Source organism: Lithobates pipiens, unplaced genomic scaffold, assembly GCF_037356315.1.
Source record: "Lithobates pipiens isolate NorthernLeopardFrog02 unplaced genomic scaffold, aLitPip1_a1.2 Scaffold_25, whole genome shotgun sequence".
NCBI lineage: Eukaryota > Metazoa > Chordata > Amphibia > Anura > Ranidae > Lithobates > Lithobates pipiens.
The window spans coordinates 189,036,373-189,055,379 of NW_027507787.1; the positions used below are offsets into that span (position 1 = coordinate 189,036,373).

General features: G+C 42.5%; 1 protein-coding gene across 1 annotated transcript in view; it reads left to right on the plus strand.

Moving 5' to 3' along the window:
• TWNK (twinkle mtDNA helicase) overlaps positions 1–12,459 on the plus strand; it is an 80,795-nt gene extending 68,336 nt beyond the window's left edge. Inside the window, exon 7 of the mRNA XM_077455319.1 lies at positions 12,013–12,459. The gene's annotated coding sequence lies outside the window, so the exon portion shown is untranslated. The remainder of the gene's footprint in view (positions 1–12,012) is intronic.
• Positions 12,460–19,007: the final 6,548 nt, after the last annotated feature.

Consider the following 19,007-nt stretch of genomic DNA (forward strand, 5'->3'; position numbering starts at 1 on the left):
TTGGCCAATCATGAGCCAGCAATGCACTGCGATGGCGTAGTGCATTGTGGACCGTTCGTGCCACACCAACAAAGTTCTGAATTCTGAAAATGTTCGAACTCGAACACCAAGCTCATCCCTATTCCCCAGGATCAAGGGAATCCAAACGTCAGCCGATCCTTTTGTGGTTCAGTGTCAAATTCCTGCCAAAATCTGAAATACCAGTTTTAGATGGAATGACCATTTAATAAACAGATTTTTTTTTTAACTACTCGTTTTTTACAATATTTACAAAATGCTTTTAATAAATATAGTTAATAAAGGACACCCTTTCTCTCTTGGAAAATGTCAAAGTATTGTTCTTTTACATCTGATATATTATGGGTTTTTTTCCTGAGCTGCTCAAGATACTAGGAAAGACATGTGTAAACCTGATCATAACTTGAATTACAATCTGCCCAAGTTTACTTGCATGAGGTAACTGTATTTTATTTAGGCGAAAAAAAAAATTCTAAAAGGGAAAACTAACAACCGGAAGAGCTCTATAAAAAGTATAGCTTGTAAAATTATCTTTGCAGTGTTATTCTTCATCCCCGATCCTCTGTTGGAATAACAATTTATTCTGTGTTAAAGGCCCACTATAGAAAAAAATATATATTGTATTCCATTATGTATGTGAGTAATACCTGTAATGATTGTTTTCAATGTATGAATTTCTTTTTTACACACTTTTATATATTTCTCCACATTTACATCAAGACCTAGCTTTCCAGAAAAAGTGAAAGTTACAGTCCAGGCAAATTACAAATTGTATATTACAGTCGGGAGTGCTTCCCATGATCAACTTATATTGCAATGGTTAAAGCCTTTTTTCCTAAAGGAAATTACCCTGAGTCTGCTGAGGTTTAAAAATAACAAAAATTACCTTTTTAGGCTTTTTTGGACCTAAATATTGGAGGTAATAAGATGTAAAAGGACCTCAACAAATGCAGATGTCACAAAACTGACATCCATTCCATACTGATAGATTCAGAAGGATTGTTGTTCAGTGACGCTGCCTGTGCTAAAGGGCCCTTAGGCTTTAACTTTTTTTTTTTTTTTTCTCCACTTAAAACTGCATGTCCATCTATGACTATCCTGTCCACAGGGTGACAATGCTGCTGTATGATTTTGTTGCAAAAGGGCAATAGGGAATCATATAACTATTAGAAAGTACAGACAATAGCTTTTGTGCTCATCTCACCTTTAGATGGATTTAAAATGAGTTACCCGGATAAAGTCTTTTATAACTGTGTCAGTTTAGTCCCTGCCTGTAGCACAGGGACTGAGGCTGCAGTAAATGGCTCAGTTAATGAAATATGGATTATGCTACACTACTGCATACCTTCAGTTTTCTGATATGTGAAAACTAAAAAGGGAATGTTAAATTTAACAAAAACACACAACGGTCTCATCTTAAAGTGATTCTAAAGGCTGAAGTTTTTTTTATCTTCAACCTTCAGTGTGCAGCTTTCCCCTCAGCTCCCCCCCCCCCAATACTTAAGTAGATTACTGATCCAGCAATGTGAACGAGAGCCAAAGCGCTTCTGGGTCTCTTTCCTCATTGGCTATCACTGCTGTCAATCACAGGGCTGATCAGCGCTCTTTGTGTCTTATGGAGACAGAGAGCAGGGCTCAGGAGCGAGCATGCACAAATGCCCCCATAGCAAGTGTCTTGCTATGTAGGCACTCAGCAGGAGCACAAAGCGCTGGCAGGGAAGAGGAGAATCGGAGCTGCTCTGTGCAAAACCATTACACAGAGCAGGTAAGTATAACATATTTGTTATTTAAAAATTTTATTTAGGTAAAGGACATCAAATGTAACTGGTTGCTATGATATGCAGCATCACTTCGCTTTTATGATACTAATATTTGAAAACTCACAAAAGCAATAGAAAAAACATTATAAACCACTCCACATTCTCGCATTTCCAACAGTCCCTCCCTTTTGCGTGGGTTCATTCAAACCTTTTGTACTTAATAATATTTTATACTTCTTCAAATGAGTCCTTATATCAAGCAAACTACTCAAAGCATTTTCATCTTCCAAATGCATAATTGTCGTCCTGCAAGGACACATAGTATTTTGTCACTTGGGAGGGTTGCTGTTTTGAAAATGGCCCTCTTATCGAGGTTCCAGTACAATACAAGTGTTATATAGGTAACCATTAGAGCCTTTAGACTTTAGGCACTCCAAACAGGAATCGTCTGTTTTACTGGGAAAGGTACCAGCCACCATGTGGTATAATCTGTATTATACAGACCATAAATTACAAGGTGGACTGGGACGCCTTCACTTCTAGGAATATTATTATGCAACGTAGTCAGCTCAAGTGGCCCAGTGGCAATCAGATGGGGTGGGAGGCCAACCTTTGTAGTCCCACTTCCATTAATACCCCCCTATGGGTGCCTCCTACACATTGCAGATTAGTGCTCTGCCCCATTACTAATCACTCAGGCAGATATGGGACAGAATGACTACCTCAATTTCTTTTAATTTGGATCTTTGTATCTTAATTTTAGCATTAACATAAGGTGCAACATAAATTACATTAGTTAAGACATACTGTATGCTTGATAACATGGGCATCAAAGCCTTTAGACCACTACAAGATACCCATATACAAAGGGCAATGGGTGAGGGATACTGGGTTTTATAGTTGCGATTTATTCAAATACAGGAAAACTTGCATACTCATGTGCACTCTATCAGCTGGTCAGAGAGAGTGCGTGTAATTAAATACTCTCTTTACACAAGGGGGTCAATATAGGATAGTTCATATGCAGCACAAAAGTATAATGGTGGTCTCAGGTGTGCTGACTGAGGACGGCTGCCAGCTCATAACAAGCTAGAAGGGGCTCTGCAGGAAACAAGACAAAAAGAAGAGCACTGCAAATCTAAGTGCAGCATGATTAAAACATTTTATTCCAAGGTAGACAATTGGAAACTCACAAGATCATAGATGTGTCAGCGAATCTGCCTGATGAAGGAGCATGCATGCTCCTAACGCGCACTCTTCCCCACTCCTTCTCCAAGCAGAAGTGACATGCATCGCCGCTTCAGAGCAGTTCTGAGTGCCTGGGGGCGCTGGGAGCCAGTGTCAGCCAGGCCACCAGCTGCCTCTTCACCTTCAAGCTGACCGCCTTCCCCTATGAGTGGATGAACCTCCGTAATCATTCCAATGCTCTGACACATCTATGATCTTGTGAGTTCCCAATTGTCTACCTGTTGGAATAAAATTCTTTGATATTGCTGCACCTAGATTGGCGCTGCTCTTCTTTGTGTCACAATTTATACAAATCCACATGGCACAATCAGTTAAAACAAAAATTATTTAATAGCTCATATAGAAAAAACTAAAAACACTTCATAACTCAGATTTTTTAAAAAAAAACACTTCATAAAGTACGTTAGCATCAATTGGAAGTAAAGGACACAATTTTTGAGTTACTTTGCTGTTTCCATGCTCTTATTACAAGATACCCATAGTTGGCCTCTAGGGACAATTTTAGTATCTCAGAATCAGACCTTTCCTCCAGTAGCAGATCCATATTGAAGAAGATCTCATAGCATTCAGTGTTTGAAAGCCAATAATCTACAAGGGCCCCATCATCTTTCTTTTATATACACCACCTTGCTGGCTTCTTTAGTCTAGTGTAGTCTACTCACATGTGCTTAGGTGACAAGGGGAACTAAAACATCTAATACAAGAGAACGATTTGGCTAACCAAGTTCTAAAGCTCAGACCACATTCTGGTGGTAGAGGCAAATTATAAATTGCTTATTCACTGGTATCTGTTTTATACCTTAAGCCTCTCCCTATTTTCTAATCCACATGTTTTCATGAAGGTTACAGGTAGAACAAACCATGTATCGCTGTTGGAAGTACTTGCAATAGTCATCTTTTATTTATATGTTTTAAGCCTTTTTTTCCTAAAAACAAAAAAAACACTAGCTGGAGTTGCGATTTTTTTCAAATGGATCAGTTTTTCAGGTGGATCTGAACGGAAGCTCAATGTTATTCTACAGACAGCCAGACGTAAATGAGCACCTGTCCATACACGGAAAATGTCCTTTTCTGTTTTTGTGGCCCGAAACATGATGGATTGGAATTAAAAGAATGTAAACAGACTTACCTCTGTTTATGTCCATCTGTTTATCGGCCCAACATAGGTCAGATTTCCTGGTGTAGGAAAGACCTGAACAGACGCGGATCTCACAAAAGTGACATCCCTTTCATTCTGCTCATGTATCTGTTCATGGATCTCCTGCTGACTGGAATGGATGGCACCCATGTGAAGAGGCCCTGAGGCCTAAATTTGTCCAAAATGTAAAAATTAAAAACCAAAAGTCAATCTATTACTATCCTGTCCATAGGTTAACAATGCTGTGGGGCATTTCCATTGCAAAATAAACAATGGTGTTTCCACGTTAAAGGAAGTTGAAAAATAATAGAGCTAATGGCAGAATAAACAGGAAAAACTTACAAGGGGACTTAGAAAAACAAAAGCTGCTGTGTTAATGCTTTTGATAGACTCTAGAATGTACTATATGTCATTTTTTTGTTCCACTTGAAGGAAAGACATAAGGACTCATCCAGGAGTAAATCTTTATCATGCAACTTCTCAGGGACATTCAGGTTTATAATTAGTTTGGCTTTTACAAGTACAGAAATTATATACTAAATGGTGTATAGTTTAGCTTACAGAATAGATGTATTCATTATATGCAAGTAATAGATAACTGTGACAACATTCCCTATTGTTTTGTTGTCATGCTCTAACCATGCAGTCATCAGGGTGATTTGGCTTACTTAGAACCACCCACTTTATGAAGATGACGTAAGAACAAGATTATTGGAGCCTGACCCTATCCTAAAATATCAGGGAGGGGAACTGTTTTCATTAGAGGCATAGACACAGGAGGGCATGGTGGAATCCTAGGGCACACATGGGCTTGAAATGACAGTTACCTGAATCAGGTTATGATCTTATGTTGGAAGACCTGCATAAATCCAGTTTCATAAAATGTAAAAGCAATAAACGGAATGCTAAATGAATAAAAAAAAAAAACACAGGGATGCTCCTGTAAATCAACCAAACCTCATGATGTTTTTGATTAGGAAAAGGAAAGCAAATGCAACCTGGTTGTGATTAGAGTTGGGCCGAACACCCCCGGTTCGCGGAATAATTGTGGAACATCGCAAGAGTTTGGACTTGAATCGTGAACCCTATTAAAGTTCATTGGACCCAAACTTGAGAAATCAAATGTGCCCATTTTTAAGGCTTATATGCAAGTTATTGGCCATAAAAAAAGGGTATAGGGGCCTGGGTATTGCACATGTATCAATGCAAAAAATAATAATGTTTACAGAAGTAGTGATTTTAATGATGCCTAAAGTGAAATAATAAAAATGAAAAATTCCTTTAAATATAGTGCCTGGGGTGTCCCCTTTGTCTGCCTGTAAAGTGGTACATCTGTACCGTGTATAGAACCTACTGCAGGATGATGTTTAAATTGCTGGCAATACAATAATATTGGTGGCAATACAAAAATGTAAAAAGAACGGTGTGTGGGGGTCCCCCCCAATCCATACCAGGCCCTTTGGGTCTAGTATGGATTTTAAGGGGAACCCCACACCAACATTTTTTCAAACACGACGTGAGGTCCCCTTAAATCCATACCAGACCCTTATCCGAGCATGTAGCTTACCAGGTCCGGAAGGGGGAGGGGGGGACGAGCGAGCCGCGGAGCCCCCGCCAAACTATTCCACATGCCCCCAACATGGGGGGGGTCTTTGGGGCAGGGGGGACTCAAACCTGTTATTACAAACCAGTTAACCTAACATCAATAGTATGTAAACTCTTGGAGGGGATGACAAAAATATGAACGCAATCTATACACTAGGGGGAGAAACTCTGGTGGAATCTGGGATGGAAAAGGACCTGGGGGTCCTGGTAAATGATAGTCTCAGCAATGGCTTGCAATGCCAAGCTGCTGCAAACAAAGCAAACTGAATATTGGCATGCATTAAAAAGGGGATTCATTCCAGAAATAAAACGATAATTCTCCCACTCTACAAGACTTTGGTCCGGACTCACCTAGAGTATGCTGTCCAGTTCTGGGCATCAGTCCTCAGGAAGGATGTAATGGAAATGGAGCGAGTGCAAAGAAGGACCACAAAGCTAATAAGGGGTCTGGAGGGTATTTGTTATGAGGAAAGGTTGCAAGCACTGAACATATTCTCTCCGGAGAAGAGATGCTTGAGAGGTGATATGATTTCAATATACAAATACCATACTGGTGACCCCACAATAGGGATAAAACTTTTTCGCAGAAGGGAGTTTAACAAGACTTGTGGCCACTCATTAAAATTAGAAGAAAAGAGGTTTAACCTTAAACTACATAGAGGTTTCTTTACTGTACGAGTGGCAAGGATGTGGAATTCCCTTCCACAGGCAGTGATCTCAGCGGGGGGCATTGATAGATTCAAGAAACTATTAGATAAGCATCTGAATGACCACAACATACAGGGATATACAATGTAATACTGACATACAATCACACACACAGGTTGGACTTGATGGACTTTTTCAACGTCACCTACTATGTACTAGGAATGTACACAGTGCAACTACTCTATAATCTTGTCCCTGGTGCCTGGGTCCCCAAAACTCGGGTACCTAGCAACACTGCCAGCTCCTTCCACCTCTACTTCTCCATACTAATGTTAAGGCACTACATACTTTGCTAATGTGTGGAGTGGGTGTTTTGTTTGGACATCTAAACACTCAACATGTATACACATTTGAAGCCAGATTCCAAGAATATTTACACAAACAAGAGGCTCCCGAATACTGTGTTCCTCTTCTGGGTCACTTTGGCTCTCAGTGTGACTCGCAACAGGGGATTTGACGTCCACAATGGCAATGTCTGTGCTGGGTCCAGGAGTCAGATCCCATGGCTCCAAACAAACATCCTGGGTGAGTTCACACACACACACTTTCCTCTAAAAAGAAACAATGCACCATTCATTAAGCCAACCTTGCACTTGGTCTGATGTCAATGTTTGCCCCTGACTAGTGGACTCCACCATGCTACACTGTTCTGTAAAAAAAGAAAAGAGAAGGTGATGTAATTTTCCAGAGGGCAAACACTTGACAATGGCCAACATTGAAAATGTCCTGCAGTTGCCCCCCACTCCTCTTGTCTTCTATGGGAAACGGGATATATGATGACCTTCCTAGCAGGTGCGACTCTGTGTGACCCGGCGGCCTCTCCTCTACCCATGTATACACCGACAAGACTACATTAATGAGCACTGATGAGCCAAGCAGCAACCAGAAAGTGTTCTTTACTCCTTAAGTTCTGCCCTAAGCCCATGGCCTTTGGCCCACCTAGAAACACCCCTGTCGGTGGCTAAATGAGTGTGTTTGAAGTTGGTACTTACGTTTTTGTGGGGAAGATGGCTTTGTTGCCACCCCTGTTGGAGCCTGAGGCATGGGTAGCCTCCCTTCGTCCCTTGTGGTGGCTTGACTGGAGCCTCCCTTTTTGGTGCCTCCCTGTTGAAAGAAGAAAAAAAAAAGAGTTACAAAAATAAAGAAAGGTCCAAAAACATGACCAAATAAGAATGTTCATATCTGCTTTATATTTACCTTCATCTTTATAATACAGAGTATTACAAAGATTTTAGAAAACCTTATATATAATTCTTTAGAGCTACTTGGAGAAAGAACATATACAGACAGCTAATTGTCTAGTTGAGTACCTGTGTATTATCTGGCTGAGTATTAGTGTCAGGAAGCTAGTTGTTAGGTAATTTGGACAGGGTATAATCCCCAATCCTCATTAAATTAGTAGGTACGATGCCCGGTGGGTGTGGAGACATGACTCGGTGTACATCTTTCGGCATGTATGCGTTCCTTGATCATCCGATCAAGGGCAAATACTGCTGTGCAAAATGTAAGCACATTGTTTCCCTGGAAGCCCAGGTTCTGAGTCTGGGGAAGCAACTGTTAGCACTGAGAAGTCCCTCCATACTAAAAGGAGAGGCAGGGGCCAGCACAGTGGCGGGTGGAGACAAAGAGGTGCAGGCTCTAGGAAAGAGTAGATGGTTGATAAGAAGGATAGAGGAGGAAGTGCCAGGGAGGCTGATCCAGGGCTGGAGCATCCCAATAAGTACACTCCATTGAGTGACATTGGTGAAACCAGTCAGGAACCAGCACTGCTGGAGCTGAGGGACTCTCCTAGCTGCCGGGGGAAGAACTCCTTCAATGAGAGTGGGGGGGAAGCGAAGGGAAAGGAAAGACAGATTATGGTGGTAAGGGACTCAATTCTTAGAAGGACAGAGAGGGCAATCTGTAACAAAGACCTGAAGCGCTGAACTGTATGTTGTCTACCGGGCACTCGGGTTCGGCACATCACAGATCTGGTGGACACTGGACAGATTACTGGGAGGGGCTGGGGAAGACCCGGCTCACCTGGTGCACGTTGACACCAATGACAAAGTCAGAGGCAGATGGAGTGTCCTAAAGAATGATTTTAGGGACTTGGGAGCTAAATTGAGGAAAAGAACCTCCAAGGTAGTATTCTCAGGAATGCTACCGGTACATCGAGCCAAAGCAGAAAGGCAGAGGGAGATTAGGGAAGTAAACACATGGCTGAAGAGCTGGTGTAGTAAGGGGGGGTTTGGGTTCCTGGAGGACTGGGCCGACTTCTCAGTCGATCTCCAGTACTATAGAAGGGATGGACTGCACCTAAATGAGGAGAGTGCAGATCAGCTGGGAGTAAAGGTGGCCAACAAGTTAGAGGGGTTTTTAAACTAGGTGATGGGGGAGGCCCAGAGGTAGAGATAGTCAGTGTGGAACATATTCCAGAGGGTAGTATTGTAGGCATTAGTGGTAGGTTGACTAAAGCACATAAACCCAAGGTAAGTATAGTAACAAGTCCTAGTTGCAATCTCGGAACACCCAATAAGAGGATAGTATGCGACCAGTCTCAACTACATGGCATGTTCACCAATGCCAGGAGCATGGCGGACAAGATGGGTGAACTAGAGATATTGTTGTACAAGGAGGATTTGGATTTTGTGGGAATTTCAGAGACCTGGTTCAACAGCTCTCATGATTGGCTGGCAACCATTCAAAGGTATACCCCCTATTGCAGGGAAAGAGAGGGTAAAAAGGGGGGAGGGGTATGCCTATATATCATGAATAATGTACATGTGAATGTGAGAGATGACATCACTAAGGGAGCTAGGGAGGAGGGGGTATCCTTATGGGTAGAGCCCCAAAGGGATGAAGCTAAGGGTAAAGTATTACTGGGAGTATGCTATAGGCCCCCTAACCTGAGGGAGGAGGGGGAGATGGATCTCCTACGGTATCACAAGTTGGATTAGCAGCAAGGATGGATAGTGTTATCATAATGGGGGATTTTAATTATCCAGACATAGACTGGGCGGAGGGAACCACGCATTCTTCTAAGGCTCACCGGTTCCTAAATGTCTTGCAGGACAATTTCATGGTTCAGATGGTAGAAGCACCAACTAGAAATAAAGTGCTACTGGATCTACTGATTACCAACAATACAGACCTGATCACGGATGTGGAAATACGTGGCAATTTAGGAAACTGCAATCACGGGTCAATTGGCTTCAGTATAATTCACACAAATAGGAAACATAAGGGGAATACAAAGACACTGAATTTCAAAAGAGCCAACTTCCCTAAACTATAAACATTGTTAGAAGGCATGAATTGGGTTAAAATCTTAGGAACAAAGAACACTGAGGAGAGATGGGTTTGCTTTACGAGCATATTAAATAAGGGCATTAGCCAATGCATCCCGTTGGGTAATACATTTAAAAGAGCAAACAAATGCGCTGGATGGCTTAACTCCAATGTAAAAATGCATATAAAAGCAAAGGAGAGGGCCTTCAAAAAATATGAGGTTGAAGGATCATCATCAGCATTCAGACTTTATAAAGAATGCAACAAGAAATGTAAGGGTGCAGTAAGGGCGGCTAAGATAGAACACGAAAGACATATAGCGGAGGAGAGCAAAAAAAATCCCAAGAAATTCTTTAAGTATGTAAACAGTAAAAAAGGGAGGACAGACCATATTGGCCCCATAAAGTATGAGGAAGGACATCTGGTTACAAAGGATGGGGCAATGGCGAAGGTATTGAATATCTTCTTTTCCTTAACCAAAACCGCAGTGTTTATCCTTATGACACATCACAGGAAGCACCTCCATTGTTAACCACTTCCCACCCGGCCAATGTATATATACGGCCGGGTGGGAGCCGCCTGCTCCTGATAGGACGTTCAGGAACGTCCTTCAGGAGCAGCGGGATCGCGCGCGCGCGCGCTCGCGCAGCGGCGCGATCCCGATGTGCTCGTGTCACCCGGACACGGCACATCTCAGATCGGCAGGAGGGCTCTGTGATTGGCCCTCCTGATCACATGACGGCCGTGTCCAATCACGGCCGTCATGTGATGTAAACAAACAGCCGGTTGCTAGGCAATCGGCTCTCCTCTCCTCACACGGAAGTCACCGCTGAGAAGAGGAGAGCAGAACGCTGCAGCCGGCTGATGATCAGTGAGTATGGGCTGCTTTTCACAGCTTTTTACTCACTGATCATCAGTGTAGTGTAAACACACAACACACCACACAGTGAAAACACAGTCCCCACATATGTCCCCAAAACACACATGTCCCCAAAACATACATGTCCCCAAATAATAAAAACACATGTCCCTAATAATAAAAACATGTCCCCCACATATGTCCCACTAAAATCACATGTCCCAATGATTATCTGCACACATATGTACGTGATCACCTGCACACATATGTACATGATCATTTGCGTACATATGTCCGTGATCACACAAACCAATTATTATACACTTAACGGAATTTTTTTTACCAAAAACATGTAGCAGAATAAATTTTGGCTTAAATTTATGACAAAATTTGATTTTATTGGATTTCTTTTCAAATAGAAAAAAGAAAATATTGTTTTTTTCCCAAATTTCCGCTTTTTTTGCGCTTATATCGCAAAAAAAAAAAAACGGAGTCGTGAATAAATAACACCAAAATAAAGCTCTATTTGTGCGAACAAAATGATAACAATTTCATTTGGGTACAGTGTAGCATGACCGCGCAATTGTCACTGAAAGCGCTAGAGCGCTGAAAGCTGAAAATTGGGCTGGGAAGGAAGGGGGTGAAAGTGCCCTGTATTGAAGTGGTTAACAGAGGACAGAATTAAAAGTAGACTTGGAAAACTTAACATTAATAAATCACCGGGACCAGGTGACTTGCATCCGAGGGTACTTGGGGAACTCAGTCAAGTAATTGCCAGACCATTGTTCCTAATTTTTAAATGACAGTCTACTGACTGGAATGGTACCAGGTGATCGGAGAAAAGCCAGTGTAGCACCAATATTTAAAAAGGGCCCAAAATCCATCCCTGGGAATTACAGACCAGTTAGCCTAACATCAATAGTAGGCAAGCTCTTGGAGGGGATGATAAGGGACTATACACAAGATTTTAGTAAAGAGAATGGTATCATTAGCAGTAATCAGCATGGATTCACGAAGAATCGTTCTTGCCAAACCAATCTATTAACCTTCTATGAGGAGGTGAGTTGCCATCTAGATAAAGGAAAGCCTGCAAATGTGGTGTATCTGGATTTTGCAAAAGCATTTGACACAGTTCCCCATAAACATTTACTGTACAAAATAAGGTCCGTTGGCATGGTGATAACCAAACATTATTGGGAAAATAGGAGACCACAAAGTGGTTTCAATATCAATAGACAGGAGTGACCAAAAATGATTTGAACAAGAATGAAAAATGCTAGGGTCAGAATGTTAGTGTTTTCTATTTCCCCACATTCCATTTGCAACAGTGAGGAGATCAAAATTGTGTGTGATAGCTGACCAAACCCTAAAAAAAGATTCTAATTATGTTCCATTTTCATACACAGGAAAGTGTCAGTCTGGAGGTGCCAGCAGCCACACAGTGTCGCAGATCCCTCCCCTACGCCCTCCTGCTGCTAAAAGGGCCAGGAAGAGCAGGAATCTGGAGGAGGCCACAGCTTCCTTCCTTAGTCAGGCCACTACTGCCATTTGGACAAACCCACATGAGAATGACGGCAAATAAATTAAGGCAGATGGCCGGTGAGCAAAGGAGCAGGTGTGAGCAACTCATCGTGCAGCTCCTCAACAACAAGGGGGTGAGGAGCCAAATTTCAGAAAACAGGCACCTTTGTGATTTTCTGGCCCCACATCCACCACCTCCACAGCCACCCCACCCACGGCAGCAGCATGGCTGTCAGTGGCAATACCAGTCCCAAGACCCCCAACAAGCCCGTTGGACTGGGGATTTCCACCCCTTCACCACTTACTAATTTCTATTTTCTTTTTTTTTTAATAATGGTTTTATTTGTTATATTTTCTATATTTATGTATGCATAGAATGCACTTTTTGGTTAAAGGGGTTGTAAAGGTAAAAAATTTTTCACCTTAATGCATTATATCAGTGCCGCCCCCCCCCCCCCCCATCCCCCTCGTTTTACTTACCTGACCGCTCGAAAGTCCCGCGCTCGCCCCCAACGTCCTCTTCGCCACTCACTCTGGCCGTTGATTGGCTAGAGTGGATGGATTGAAAGCAGCGCAGCCATTGGCTCGTGCTGCTGTCAATCACATCCAATGATGCAGTGCGTCGGGGGCGGGGCCGAGTGATACAGTGAGCGGCTACGGCCGCCAGCTGTATCACGGGAGGGCGCACGCAAGCACTCCACATCATGCAAGGGAGCTCGCTTGAAGTTGTGGAGTCCTTGCGGGAGGGAGCCAAGACAGCCACCGAGGGACCCCAGAAGACCAGGTTCTGGGCCACTCTGTGTAAAATGAGCTGCACAGTGGAGGTATTCCTTTATTGACCCTTTAAGTTCTTTGTATTTGGTTGACAGATAGCATCTCTAATTCAATTTTTGTTTTATGCACAATAAAAAAATTGTGTAGAATAATACTTGGATATGTGTTTTACTTTAAAAGACAGTTTGGGAGTAGGCAGTTACATTTTAAAAAATACAATGTAAAATCAACAAGGGACACCAACATAGTTTTATCTTTGATCTTAAAAACTCTGGGATAATTTTGTTGTGGTAACTTGTCCAAAAAACAAAACAAAAACAAAAAGCATAATAATAATATTCTTGATATCCCTATAAAACAAAAGCCTTTTAAAATACGTTTGCAATAACTCCATCAGTATCACCAGCAAATCAGCTTCATTATTATCCCATTAAAGAAGAGAATGTGCGCTGCATTTTGACATTTCATAATTTGCCACGGCACGAATGTTAATTCTCCATTACGAACGCTAATTTACAAGGCCGACCGCTTCTGGCTCGTTCCTTGCTTCCGATCATGCGTGTTTGTACTTTCAACTTTTGTGTGATTGACTTGTGTACTGACGATACGAAAATCAGACAACAGACCGTTGTCCGCCAAAAATTTACTATCCTGCCATCCAACATTTGTTGGCCGAAAGTTGGACAACAATTGTCAGAAGGAGTGTACTAACGGTTAGACAACAGTCTGTCAACAGACAATCCCCTGCCAACAATCGGATCGTGTGTATGAGGCTTTAGTCTTAAAGTGGAAGTAAACCCTTCTATCGTTTTTAGTCAATGAAGCTGCCATCTTGGCCTCTAATGATTCTTCAACTGCCATAATGCTGCACATGTGATCAGTTATGAAACCAGCCATTGGATGGTTTGAAAGTTTGGTTGAGAGCACAACCAATGTGAAAGTTAGCATTTCCGGCATGCTGGGAATGTAAGTGTTTTTTGAAACTGGGTGTACTACCGCTTTAAAGAAACAATAGAGAGTGTACAGAAGATTTTATTTCAGAATTTTATTCTCCCCCCCACCACCCTTCCTTGAAGATGAGACAGCTAGGGTGTATCTGCAGACAGTTTTATTATTATTGCGAAATTATCTCATAGGTATGGGTAGCTTAATTACACAGATCTGTATAGCGCACCTAGAAAAAGGAGAGCCGAGGGTTTACAGGAACAGGAAGATTTAGGTCCAAAACAAAGCCAGCTGAATCCTTTGGCTGCACGATTGGCCAGCAGATGCTTGATTTTCATGGATCACATTTATCAAAGGTGCCCCTTTACCAAAGTTCATTTTTACCAATTGTAAGAATGTTCTTTCATCAGTAATTTCACACTTTGCCTGTGGAGCCTTTGATAAGACTTCAATCACACTGCCATATCTCTAAATCAACACATCTTTGTGTTGAATAACCTCCTTATCCTCTCCTTGTCCTATGCTATCCCCCCAGGAAGAATAGAACGGCGAAAGAAGACAAGGCCATGGCTCTATTTCTGAAACAAGCGCTTAACATCAGTACAGAACATTTCGGCTAAACAAATGCAAAATGTCTTTAGAATTATCCGAGAAACTCAGAATTTGTCATTTGCTTCTTCGAGCAATCTCAGTTCTATGAGCTGTCAAGCGTAGAATGAAAAAGCTGCCTTAATTAGAAGCCATGTGGCCAGCCTATTTTTACTGGTTGTCTTTAGGGACTGACGTTACACTTAACTCTTTTTCTAAAGGACAATGCATTTGCAGAAGGCTTAACTACGATTAATAAAGAGCAGCTGGCAATCAGGAAATGTGCAACTGGGCAAACTATTATGCTCCAAATTTATATTCTACTCTCATATTTTACTATGTAGGTGCTGATTGATGTTTATGGGTGATTGTATTAAGAGAATGTTCTGCTTGAGTGAATTCACCATAAGCAACAACACCTGTTTTCACCATAGTGAAAGTTTGTCCCTGCAGTGAAGCGGTTTGCTATTGGTGATTATGCACAAACTAAGGTCTGTATAACCCAATTGTGGCAGCTGAATATGATTTTTAGCATTATATAATCCTAAATAAACCTTTACCTTAATCAGCGCAAATAAATAAGTGTAAATAATAAAGTGCAAATCACTAAAATCCAAGTGGCTAAATGTAAAATAATCCAATTGCTGCTTGGCACTCAAAAATGTTCTCACTCACTTCAATATAAAAATAAAAAAAATATATAGTGCAGCGCAACTAGCAACAATGTTGTCAAACATTGAAGTGGACACGTGTAAATAAGTGTGCATCAATATGTTCTGAAAGAAGTCAAAGATCACCGGGCACAGTGTTATCTCCTCACATCTGATTTAAACCTCAAATTGCTATACTACCGTGTAGCAATCGTGTGCATTGCTTGGAAATCGTGCATTTAAATCAGATGGTGAGGAGGCAACATATTGCCTCCTCACCACCTGTCAAGCACACTCGGATCGCTTTTCAGAGGAGCAGCAGTACCTGCTGCACTTGTGAATGAGTCCTTAGTTGCATTCGGCAGTAGCACCCTTGGGACTTGTTCACATGTAAAGTTGGGGGGTTGGAGTTAAAATAGTAAAATCCTGCAGTTGAGTCATGGTTTTACCACGCCCAATCCCTACCTCCTTTGGTGTACACATGTCGCTGCAGGAATTAAGCCCCCTTTTGCTTATGGTGGGTGCTACTGCCTACCAACCATGACCCAGTCAAGTAAATAGGGTTACTCTGCAAGCGGCCCGCAACTGCATGCTTCTGCAAGGGGTTAAAGCAGGTGGTGAGAAAGCGGCACAGCACTGCTCATATGCCCAGTGTATTGCTTCACACTGACCTGAAGATCTCTTCTTTCCTGCTGCTAACACCACTCTGGAGACCGCTAGCTGGGATAATAGGCTGGAGCAGTGGCGTTGTGTCCATAAGGGCGCACGGCGCCGCCTTATCTCTCCTGCCACCCCCTCTATCTCCAATAGATAGATTCATTGCATGAATCTATCTATGGCTGCCGCTACCCCCCCCCCCCCATTTAGGTGCCTGGCCCCTTTTCGGGCGCCGGGCGCCTGAATTACAGCGCAGGGGTATTTATTTTGAAGCACCTGTTTAGAACCATTGGCTCTAATAGGCATCAAAAAAGTAAACAGCAAGTTCACTCAGCTGTGTTAGGAAAGCAAATGAATATTGGCTTTCCTAACACTAAACTGCCTCTCCACCAATCAGGTGCTCGGGTCTGTTACCCGTCACCTGATTGGCTGAAACGACAGGCGCTGTGATTGGACACCTATCATGCGTCCAATCATAGCAGAGGATGGGAGAAGACATTGAGAAGACCGTTCGCCACCGTCACCTGCTGAGAGACGGGGTAAGTGCCAGGCAGATGGCGGGCGGGGGGGGGCACACTGGCAGCATTTGATAGGCATTGAGGAAGCATATGATGGGCACAGTGGGAGCATTTGATATGACACAGTAGCATCATTTGTTGGCACAGTGGGAGCATTTGATGGGCACTGTGGGAGCATTTGATGGACACAGTGGCAGCATTTGATGGCACAGTGGGAGCATTTAATGGACACAGTGGGAGCATTTGACATGGTATAGTGGCAGCATTTAATAGCACAGTGGGAGCATTTGATGGCACTATGGGAGCGTTTGATATGGCACAGTGGCTGCGTTTGATGGCACAGTGGCTTCAGTTGATGGGCACGGTGGCTGCATTTGATGGCACAGTAAGGCTGCAATGGATGTTTTTTTTTATCAGAATTTTTTAATTTGTTTGCACCCCCCAAAAATTTGAAGCACCAGCCGCCACCACTCACGGATACTTGCCTCACGGAGAGGAAGAATGGGGAGATGTTAATGTAAACAAGCATCTCCCCATTCTGCCTAGTGACAGTGTCACTGATCTCTGCTCCCTGTGATTGCGAGCAGAGATCAGTGATGTGTCACGCGTAGCCACGCCCCCAGAGTTAGAATCACTCCCCAGGACATACTTAACCCTTACACTGCCCCATAAAAATGTCTGATGTGTCTGCCATAATGTCACAGTCATGATAAAAATCACTGATCTCCGCTATTGCTAGTAAAAAATATTAATAAAAATGCCACAAAACTATCCCCTATTTTGTAAACGCTATAACATTTGCACAAACCAATCAATAAACGCTTATTGCAATTTTTTTTTACCAAAAATATGTAGAAGAATACGTATCGGCCTAAACTGAGGAAAATAAATGTTTTTTTTTTATATTTTTGGGGGATATTTATTATAGTAAAATGTAAAAAATAATGCGTTTTTTTCAAAATTGTCACTCTTTTTTTGTTTATAGCGCAAAAAATAAAAACCACAAAGGTGATCAAATACCACCAAAAAAGGACGTCAATTTTGTTTGGGAGCCACGTCACATGACCGTGCAATTGTCAGTAAAAGCGACGCAGTGCCGAATCACATAAAGTGCTCTGGTCGTTGGCCAGCAAAATGGTCCGGGGCTTAAGTGGTTAAGTTTATTTGTTTGATTACGTTTGATTACTTTCATCTGTTACTGTGAAGGAGTTTTCAGTCATCAATATTGGATTGACAATCCCTGAGTTATGAATATTGCAATTTAGACCGATGTGAATTGTAGCAGCAAGAATACACTGATTCCTGCTGCAGCTCTGAGGTTAGGTGCGGCCACCAGCCCCGTTCACTATATGACAGATCGCAGGCGACAACAGGTATTTGTGGCTCTGATTACCTGCAGTGATCGCTGCTGAATGCACACAAAGTGGCTGCTGGTGACCTGTCATAATAGTGAATGGGGTCAGCACAGGAATCAGAAGATTTAGCATTCATATTTGTTTGTTGCTGCATTCATGGCAATATGGTGAGTGCTGCATTCATGGCAATGGAGTGGGTGCTGCATTCATGTCAATATGGTGGGTGCTGTATTCATGGCAATATGGTGGGTGCTGCATTCATGGCACTTGTGAGTCTGCAGATGGGCACTGATTAGCCTGCATAGGCTGCATTGATGGTCAATGACCCTTATTTTGCTTGACAGTTCTTTATTTAAAATGTAAGATTTCTTCCTGAAACATACTTTTTAAAGCCCTCAAGCATGTTCACGTCATCAAATCTGGCCCGGTTTGGACACACCTGACTAAAGGCAAATAGACTTCACTTTGTAAGTGCAGTTGCTCTTAGTGAATGAAGTGAAGCTCTACTGACTTTCATCATCCAAATAAGTGCAAGCAAAAAATGCTATTTTTTTTATTTCCTTGAATGTGATTAGGTATTCCAGTGGTGGCTGGTACTAAATATTTCTGGGGGAGGGGGCGGAAAACTAACCCCATCCCCCCCCCGCGGACCAGACTTAAAGAACGCGATCACTGCTAGCAACTCCATGGGAGACGGAAGGTGGACAGGAAAGCAGCAAGACTAACCTTAACATAGGAGGCAGGGGAAGAGCTGGGCCATTGCTTCTCCTCTGGGCTGAACAGGAAGTGTGTCCTGTGATACAATTGGTCAGTGTGTCCTGAGACATGATTGGAAGTCCTAAGACTCCCTGGCAAATTGGGTCTCAGTACCTGCTTCCTGAATGGCCAGGAGGCGAATCGGGAAGACAATAGTAAAAATGTATTTGCTATTGTCACACAAGTGGGTGGGCTTGGGGCGAGGTGCTCTTTTTTTAAGCCAATTAGAGCCTTAGGCTCTAATCACGTGCCAAAAAAAAAGCATTGGAATCCATGCACCCAGTGCCCTGCATGTGGATTAGGGGACGGGTGCCCCTGTATGGATGGGCCACCACTGGTGTAGTCTATGACCTTTCTCTAGAAGCCATACTGTAGATCCTAAGTTCCATCAGAAACATGGCCACTAAGCTCCACAGCACCTCACAGTATACATTTTAGTACATGTCACAAAATCACAGGTTATCACTAGTGTAATGCTTCACTATCGTGAAGATGAATGAATTGTATACAACATTTTTGACCAACAGTAAATATTTCAAACCCCCTGGTCAATGAGTGCTAACAAAATGTGTCTTTGTTGTTGGGACTCTATAGCGTAAGTTTGATCCTCAGGTTCCTACATACATCGGATCTGTTG